This window comes from Camelus ferus, chromosome 31 (assembly GCF_009834535.1).
Source record: "Camelus ferus isolate YT-003-E chromosome 31, BCGSAC_Cfer_1.0, whole genome shotgun sequence".
In the NCBI taxonomy this organism is placed as follows: domain Eukaryota; kingdom Metazoa; phylum Chordata; class Mammalia; order Artiodactyla; family Camelidae; genus Camelus; species Camelus ferus.
Genome location: NC_045726.1, coordinates 19,061,060 through 19,070,413, shown reverse-complemented (window position 1 = coordinate 19,070,413; position 9,354 = coordinate 19,061,060). Strand labels below are relative to the sequence as shown.

The 9,354-nt window shown below is 44.8% G+C and overlaps 1 pseudogene; it reads right to left on the bottom strand.

The window, feature by feature from the left end:
• Positions 1-8,706: 8,706 nt before the first annotated feature.
• LOC116660843 lies at positions 8,707-8,877 on the bottom strand (annotated as a pseudogene).
• Positions 8,878-9,354: the final 477 nt, after the last annotated feature.

The following is a 9,354-nucleotide window of genomic DNA, read 5'->3' as shown; positions in this document are numbered from 1 at the left end:
TGGTTTTGTTCTAGTGACACTCGTGTTGGGCTTGTGGCCTCCAGAACAATGAAACAAGAAATTGCAGTTGCTGTAAGCCAGCAAGTTTGTAATAATTTGTTACAGCAGCCACAGGAAAATGACATACTAGACGAAGATGGAGCATTTTGAGCATCAGCAAGATAATAAGTGTAGTGAATCGCAGCATATAAACTATGTTTTTAAATAACTCATGCGTTCAAGATTACACCAACACCCTCCTATACACGCTCGCTCACTAGAGTAACCAGTTCATCGTCCTGCAAACTAAATAAAGGGAAACAACTACACTTCAGAGTCACCATACAGTTGATAAGGAAAAACTTTACTTTATGGAAAAAAATTAAATAAAGAAGGATTTGTAGAATTAAGAATCACCATTCTGTAATTTGCTATGAAATAACAGACCTAACTGATGATCATCAGTGGCTCCTAAAGCAAGTAGGTGAAAAGGTTATGGGAAATTTATAACCAGGCTGACACCTTCCAAAGCCCACAGTTCCGTTTCAACATTAAAAACAAATGCACAGACAGACATACATACCTCCTGATGTGATGTAACAGGAAATACGAAATACGAACTAAGAAATTTTCTTGACATAAATTCAAACCTGAATCTGATCAAATTTCTGTATCTAAGTACCCATTTACAAGAAATAGTGGGGACAGAGAACTATGTTAAATGACACTGCTGAGATGTTACCAGCAGAATCCAAAATGTGAGAAAGTGTAGAGGAAAAAGACCTTGTCTGTTCAACAAATAAATTGCAAAAATAAAAAACAAAAAAGGGGAAGGGTGCTGCGTGCAGAGCAGCTCGGGACCGTGTCTGAGGACGGGCGACGCAGGACTCAAGAAACAGAGACAAAGTAAAGAGCAAAGATGGGACCAGGAGACACAAGATCTCGTGGATCCAGAGCCCCGAAAGCCTGGTCGACATCACGTTTATTAGGAGTAAACAGCTCAGAAAAACGCTATCAAGAGGGGGGGCTTCAGCTACTCCATGCGATAAGCACTGCGTTCTGCTTGCTGGCTAACTGATCAGTTCCAGGCCCATCCCTTCCAGGAACAGCCACCCCGGGTGTGCAGAGTTTCTCAGTCTATCCTGTTGTTGCCTCCGGGACATCCCGAGGTAGCACATACTCCCCCCAGGCTTAACCGCGTGCTCTCATGCCAGAACCCAGTCCTGCTAATGGACGACCTGGCTTTCCAGGCCCGTCCATTGTTCCACACTAAGGAACTATCTGCCCTCCTTCGAGCCCTCATGGCCAGTCTCAGGCTTGCCCGCCACACATTTTCTTTAGCCTAATACGTGCTATAGGTCACCTGCTGCCTAAAACATTAAAACAAAGCAAGCGTGTGCGTTTGAAGCAAGCAGGTGTGAATATAATGTTTTAAGCTCATGGAAATTGAGGTGCGGCTCGTTTTCCAGCTGTTCGTTTTCCAGCAGCTTGTCTTCCAGCAGCTTGTTTCCCAGCAGAAGGGAAGAATCTCTAATTAAAAGAGATTAAGAAATTTATCAACCCAACAGGTCCTGATTCAAATAACTCAACTGTAAAACATAACTATGACACAGTGGGGGAAATTAAAAATGGACTTGGCATTGATTGAAGGAATTATTATTACTATTGAGACATGATATGGTTGGTTGTGTTTTAGAAGTGATACCTATGACATATCCTAATTGAAAGATACATAATGAAAAACAAACAAATGAACTAATATGATATTTAAATTTATTTCAAAATAGCCCAGTTGGAGTTGGAAAGTAAATGAGAGTACGGATAAAGTAAGATTGATCAGTAGTTGATAATTGTTGAAGCTGGATGATGGGTACGTGGGAGTTTCATTATGCAATTCTTTGTACTTTTGCCCACGTTTGAAGATTTAGATATTAAAGTTTTCTTTAAAAAAAAACCTATGAAAATCTCCCTAGCAAAGCAGAAACATGGAAATGGAAATTAAAAATATATACATTTATATTTTAAAGAAATGTCTGAATGAAAGAATAAAGCTTTATTAGAGTTCTCCAGAGAAATAGAATCAGAATGAGAAAGAAACAAAGGAAGGAAGAAAGGGAAGAAAGGAAGGAAGGAAGGAAGGAAGATGGATATAGATAATATAGGAGGTTTATTATGCAGAATTGGCTCATGTGACTGGAGGCTGAGAAGTACAAAGATTTGCTGTCTGCAAACTGGAAACTCAAGAAAAACGCAGATGTCATTCAGTCAGAGTCTGAGGGCCTGAGAACCTGGGGAGCCAGTGGTGTAAACCCCAGTCTAAGGGAAGGAAAAGATGAGGTAAGATGTCCCAGCTCAACAGTGAGACAGGAAGAAGAGCAGACTTCTCCTTCCTCCACCTTTTGTTCTATTCAGGCCCTCAACGGATCGGTTGCTGCCCTCACACTACGCAGGACCATGTGCTTTACTGCGTCCACCGATTCAATTACAAATCTCCCCCAGAAACACCCTCACGGACATACCCAGAAATAACGTCTAATCTGGGCTCCCCAGAGCCAGTTAGATTGACACACAATTAACTATCACAGAAGTGAACGTTAGAGAGGTGGTAGCTGAAGAGACGAAAGCTGAGATTTCCTAAATTGAAGGACATGAGTCCTTACGTTGAAAATTCTACCCAATGTTGAATAAATAGTAACAGTAAATCCTAACCAGACCCATGGTAGTAAAACCCCAGAACTTTAAAGATAAAGAAGAATCTTGAAAGATATCGGGTGGAGGGGCAAGTCACACATAAATGAAAAAAAGCAGGTCGTTTGTTGCCTAGGGGAATGGGATGGGGGAAATGCGAACTAATACGCAGCGACAGAATGCAAAATGGTACCGCCGTCTGAAAACCAGTTTGGCAGTTTCTTAGGAAGTTTACCGTACGGTTACCATCAATCCCAGTCCTTGGCAATTACCCAAGAAAAGTGAAAATGTACGTTCACACAAAAACGGTTTACCCAGATGATCACGGGAGCTTTGTTCATAGCCACCAAGAACTGCAGCCAACCTAAACACCCTTCAACTGGGGAGAGACAAACTGTCTTATATCCATCGGGTGGACTACTATTCAGCAGTCAACAAGCATGCACGTGACGCCACCAATGACTCTCCGAGGGGTTTTGCCGTGTGAAAGAAGCCAGCGTCAGAAGGTTACATTCTATGGGGTCCGTTTTATGTGACATTCTGGAAAAGAAAAACCACAAGGAATGGAGAAGTGAGCAGTGTAGCTAGGGGTGGGGGACGAGTATGACTGCAAAGGGCAAACACCTGGGAGTTGGTTCCTTAGAGGATGGAGATGTTCTATGTCCTGCATCCTGACCGTGGTGCTCACACAAATCTATGCCTGAGTTAAAAGTCAGAGAACTACAGACCAAAAAAAGATCAATAGGTCCATTAAAAATTTAATTAATTTAAAAAAGGGACGCATCTTGAGTGTGTGTGGTAATGAACAGACAGGACTGCAGGATGAGACTTGAAGTCAGTAATTGATCGGCTTTTATTCCTTAATGACCTCGAAGTTGCAGATGAACTGATGGCCAGTCAAGTCCAAAGCATCGGCCCAAGCAGGAGTGGGCGGAGCTTTCTAGAAATATATCCTTAAATTATCCCCACACTAAATACATGCTCGACAGAGAAATATTTCTTGTGTTCTCTAAATCTCCCAAGCAGATGCGGCAATTGGAAGTGACTTTTTTTGATTAAAAGTTGTTATTACACGGTAACAAGGAAATGATAACATCCCTAGCAACTTTCTCAAAACGATGTTATCCAGGAAGATTCAGTTACATGAAATGGAGATACACGTAAGCACATTAAAAGCCAGGGAAATACCTTTAAACGTGAAAACCAAGGGTTTGAAAGATGTACTCTTGTGCCTGAAATTGCATCTGAGGAAAGACTGAATTTGCTAATATTTCAGGACAAACTGTGTTAACGCGGTTCACGGCATTACTGTTATAGCTTCTATTTGGAAAGAGTTAACGAAATTTTGTCAAACTGACCGATGTTTATAAGATAGTATCTTTTATTCATATGTTTTGTTTCTGGGTTTTTTTTGGAGGGGGGAGGTAATCGGTTTATTTATTTTTCAGTGGAGGCACTAGGGACTGAACCTAGGACCTCATGCACGCTAAGCATGCGCTCCACCACTTGAGCTGTACGCTCCCTTTTTTTTTTTTTTTTTTTTTGTAAATAACAAAGGCCACGCTGAAGGCATTTATCACCGACCCCTCTCCACGAGCAGACTAGGGCCCAGGGCCTTGTAAAACGAAGGTCGGCAGTGCCTTTTCTTCCCTGGCTTCATACCCTGGGATAGATGGGGATGGTCTGGAGCCAAAGCTCCCAAGCCTGGAACTGAATAATCCCTGGTTTCCCCTTGTTTGGGGTCAATACGTTTATTACACAGAATCATTGAGCTGCTGTGTCTGTCCAATTTAGAAAATGAAGTCTGTCTCTTTACAAGAGACAGTCTGTTCCTGCCTATTACCTGCTGTCCCACAGCATCCATCTCAGCTCCAGGGAGAGCTGCCATGTCCCTGAGAAATGGTGGGCAGGAATCATTCAGAACCGGGAGATATGCAGCGGCCCCCACGCCCTCACCTGACCTGCTGACGAGACACTCACGGAGTCTGGGAGGAGAAATTGTAGTGAACCAATGGACTCATTCAACTAACAGAATGGCCAGGATGGGCTGGGCATGAGGGTGGGCGACTTACACCAGGAGAACGACAAGGGGTAAGTAACTGGCACGGCCGGTGGCCGTTCCATCCTAGCAAACCTGCTCCTTGGAAGAAAGAGAAGTCAGTTTCCTCAGTTACAGGTAAGCAGCTCAGGTCTGGAGAGGTGAACCGACTTACCGAGTCAAAGAGTTGCCAAGGAGCAGAGCTGTGACCTGCACCCGGGCTTCAGACGCAGGACTGACTGTGCTGATCGGAGGGAGGCACAGGTGGGCGTCTCAGGGCAGCTGCAAGGGGTGAGCTCAGGGCCCCTCTTGGTTCACACTGGGTACTTCCTGAGTTGAAATCAAGGTGGGTTTGTTCCCATTACACAAGAGCTGCAAGTACTGAAGCCCAGAGCTGGGAAGAGAGGAAGGTGCATCGCATACGCTCAGCTGGGAATGGCGGTGGGCAGGGGGGGTGGAGATGAAACAGAGCTTTCTCTGCCCAGACACAGCTCCATAACCCAAACTTTCTACCGACCTGCAATAGTGATGCTCTGACTGCTAGTGACAGCAGCAAGACACTGACCCGCTTTGTCAGAGTAGGCCCTAAGAGGACCGAACCGAGAGGAAAGTCAGGCTTCCGCTAAACCATTTTCTTCAGGGCAGTGTTTCCCCAGTCTGTCTCCTGTTCCGTCCTGGACACCCTGGCCAGGGCCTGTCTGAGGGGCAGTCCACGCCCATCAGATGGAAGGCAGCAACTTCACGGGGCCCTCGAACTCAGAGGCACCACCGGTGTCCATCAAGCCTCCCTAGTGACAAGCTCAGGTTGGAGGACACACAAAGGCCTGTCAGGTGCCACACGTGGCCTCCTTCCTCCCTGCACGTGCTGACAGCCACGGAGCTAGTTAATGAAGATTCCTACCAGAGAGGAATGCACTGGGGACTTGTTCCTGGCGTGGGCCTTGAGCCCACGCCTCCCGCACATCTGCTATTTGTAACAGAGTTCTCTGGAAACGTTCACCAGATTTCATTAAATGTGACCCATGGAAACGACATTTGACTTTCTCTTTGGTCTTTCCTCTATCTCTAAAGAGTTAGCATGAGGTTGGCACTGTGCTGAGCAGGCTTCCGGGATGGATAAGGAATAGAAGGTCTACCTGGGTGATGGCCAGGCGCCCGGGAGCACACAGGCTGTGCCCACAACCCACACGCTTGTGGGCACAGTGCGTGTAGCCCCTGTACAAGCACGGGAAACACCACCTGCTGAATTAGGAATAAAGGACGGATTTGGGGCATGCTAGACACTCCACAGAAGCTGGAAAACCAGAGTCAGAAAACTGGTGGGAACCAGGGCACCAAGAGCGACTCCTTTTTGGGATGGATGGACATCAACCCCTCTTCCTATATTGTCATTAGTCCACTGGAGGCAAAATCTCAGGAGAAGGAGGATCTGATGGGCCAGCTTAAGGTGCGTGCCTCCATTTGCCTGCTTTGCTAGAAGGGCTCCACTTGCTTCTGAAGAGGGAGACCAGAGCATGTTAATTTCCAGTCCTACCAAGGTTTATCCAGAGAAGGAAAGGAATTCCCCAAATGGAAACCAGGATGCTGAGAGGCAGAGAAGGCCACCGCGAAGGCAAAACAAAAACAGAACTGTCCACTGCATTATTTTAACACGACAGTCAATGGAGCTGCCAGCTCCCCAGGGGATGTCTACACCAGCAGCCGCAGGCTCTCCACTCTCCAGCCCTTCCTCAGCTGGCTGGGCTGGCTGGATACAGAGAGAGAAAGATACATGAGTGCTTGGATTCATTCCATTCTCAGAGCTGGAGAGGGCCTTAGGGATTTCTAGTCCAAGACCTGCTTGGATCACCAGCTGGGGAGCAGGTGGTCAGATTGTGGGGACCCAGTGGCGGTAAGAGAGTGGGACCTGGAAGGAACGAAACACTGATTCAAGCATTAGAAGGACCACTCAGATTGCAGCCTGGAGACCAGACTGTGGGCACCCCAATGGGGCAGCTCCTGGCCTCCCTGGAGAGATGAGGCGGCCGGGGTAGGAGTGGTTGCCTGACATGGAAGGGGCACTCCAAGAAACCCTGAAGGAGAGGCAATGGAACTTAGGACAGGCTGGATGAGGGTGTGCGGGCTGGAGAGGACTCAGGGACTGCCCTTGAGGGGACAGGCACTAAAAGGACATCCACATTGAGTATCCTGGGACTTGGGGTGCATTGAGAGCCATTTACACAGCCTGGTGTCTCTTCAACTGTTTTGTTTTTTTTTAATTATGTATTTAGTGTGTGTGTTGGGGTCAAGAGGTCATTAAGTGTATTTATTTATTTTTAGAGGAGGTACTGGGGATTGAGCCCAGGACCTCGCGCATGCTAAGCATGCGCTCTACCACTTGAGCTATGACCTCCCCGTTCTCTTCAACTGTTTTCAACAGAACTTTGACAATTTGTTTGCTCATTCCTTACCACATTTACATTTAATGTGCCTCCATTCCTTTGCAAGTTTTGTTGAGACCTAAATTAAATATGCAGCCAAGTAAAACTATGCCCACTTAGAAGTTCACCAGGAATTTTTCACGTTCAGTAAACAAGTAAATGTACACTTAGAAGGAAAAGACCAGAACTGAGGAAGAATGAGAAAAACAAAAGCAGATGGAGGAATCGTTTTTTTACAAGAAAGGGGGAATTTCTATGTATTATGATGCTTAAATGTTATCAGTTGGGATAAATAACTTGATTATTATTAGCTTACATGTAGACTTTATTTTTCAGAGTTTTAGGTTTAGGTTCACAGCAAAATCGAGGGGCAGGCACAAAGATTTCCTGTGTACCCCCCGCCCACAGCTTCCCCCATTATCAGCACCCCTCACAGAGCGGTACGTCTGTTACAGCTGATGCACCTGCACTGACTCATCGTGGTCGCCCACGTCCATCATTTACTTCAGGTTAGTGGTCCCCGGGCTCACGCTTGGTGTGCCTTCCACGGGTTTAGACAGACATACATTGACATGTATCCAGCATTATAGTTTCACAGAGAGTATTCCACTGCCCTGAAAGTCCTCTGTGCTCTGCTTACTCATTCCTCCCTCTCCCCTTCAAACCCCTGGAAACCTCTGATCTTTTTATTAGCTCCACAGTTTTGCTTTTTCCAGAAAATCAGGGTTGGAATCAAACAGTCTGTAGCCTTCTCAGATTGGCTTCTTCCACTTTGTAATTTACATTTAAGCTTCTTGCATGTGTTTTCATGGCCCAATAGCTCATTTCATTTTAGCACTGAGTAATATTCCATTATCTGGATGTACCAAAGTTTATGTATCCACTCACCTACTGAAGCACATCGAGGTTGCCTCCAGTTTGGGGAGTTTATATAAATGAAGCTGCTATAAACATCCATGTGCAGGTTTTGGTGTGGACATAGTTTTAACTCCTGTGGGTAAATACTAAAGATCATGATTGTTGGATTTTATGGGAAGAGTATGTTTAGTTTTTTAAGAGACTGTCAAAAATTATCTTCCAAAGTGGCTGTCGTGTTTTGCTTTCCCACCAGCAACGAATGAGAGTCCCGATGGCTCCGCATCCTCGTCAGCGCTTAGTGGTGTCAGTGTTTAGACTTCGGCCGTTCTCACTGGTGTGAGGAGCTACGTTCTTTCTAGCAGCGGGATTGGCGCATCCCAGATATGGGCGTGACTGTGGTTATTTTAGTCTCTAATACAGTCTTTATGATTAAGTATCCAGAAACATCTTTTAGTTTAGTAGAATCACTTGTCACCATGAAACCCCAACTGACTCATGCAAATTTGAGAGAGAATGATATTGTCAGCAGTCCTATTACACGGAAATGAAAGTTATCAAAAAATATTCTTTAAAAAAAGAAATAATATGAACTTCTCTGTGGTAGCAAATATTATCATTGTTATTCCTCCCTCATTACAAAGTCATAAATATTTATAGCATTTTAAAGAACTGTGTTCTTATGAGATTAAAAATATCAGGGTCGATGCAAAAAAATTCATATATATTTTTTTAAAAACTCAAAGTAAGTGCAGTTTTAAGTTTCTTCTTGGCACCATCTTTACTTTAATGTATTGATTGCCATACCCTATAAAGCAATAGAAAAAAAATTCAGATTTAAAGTGACGCAAACAGCAGATACTACATTTGATCTTAGCCAGAGGGCTGAGAAGCAAAAGCACATACGATTTAGCGTAATGATTTCCAATGATGTTTCAGGGAGTTAAAATGTAAGGAAAGAAGGATGTTGCAATAAACTCATCAAGAGGTGATGGGACACTAAGAAAAGACTCCTTGGAATCAGGGAGAAAGGATGGACCAGCCATCCCACGATCAGGGGAAGAAGTCTTCATTGATCTACTCCAGGAGACAAGACAGGGGACATCTCGGGGAAGATCCTCAGGCAGAAAATCTCTGCAGACCTCTGGGTCTCAGTTTCCTCCTCTAGGGGGAAAAAAAGAGGAAACTAAAGTTGATGATGAGACACATTAATTTTGCTGCTCTGTTATATAAATATTAAAATTTTCTTATCTAAAATTAGATCTGACATCATTAAGGCACTTGAGAAAATGAGGAATGACCAGTCCAGCCTCAGACGCTTGTGGAGGACATGCTAGCACTGGCCATGGGAGAGGAAGGCTGGCAGCTCTGCGG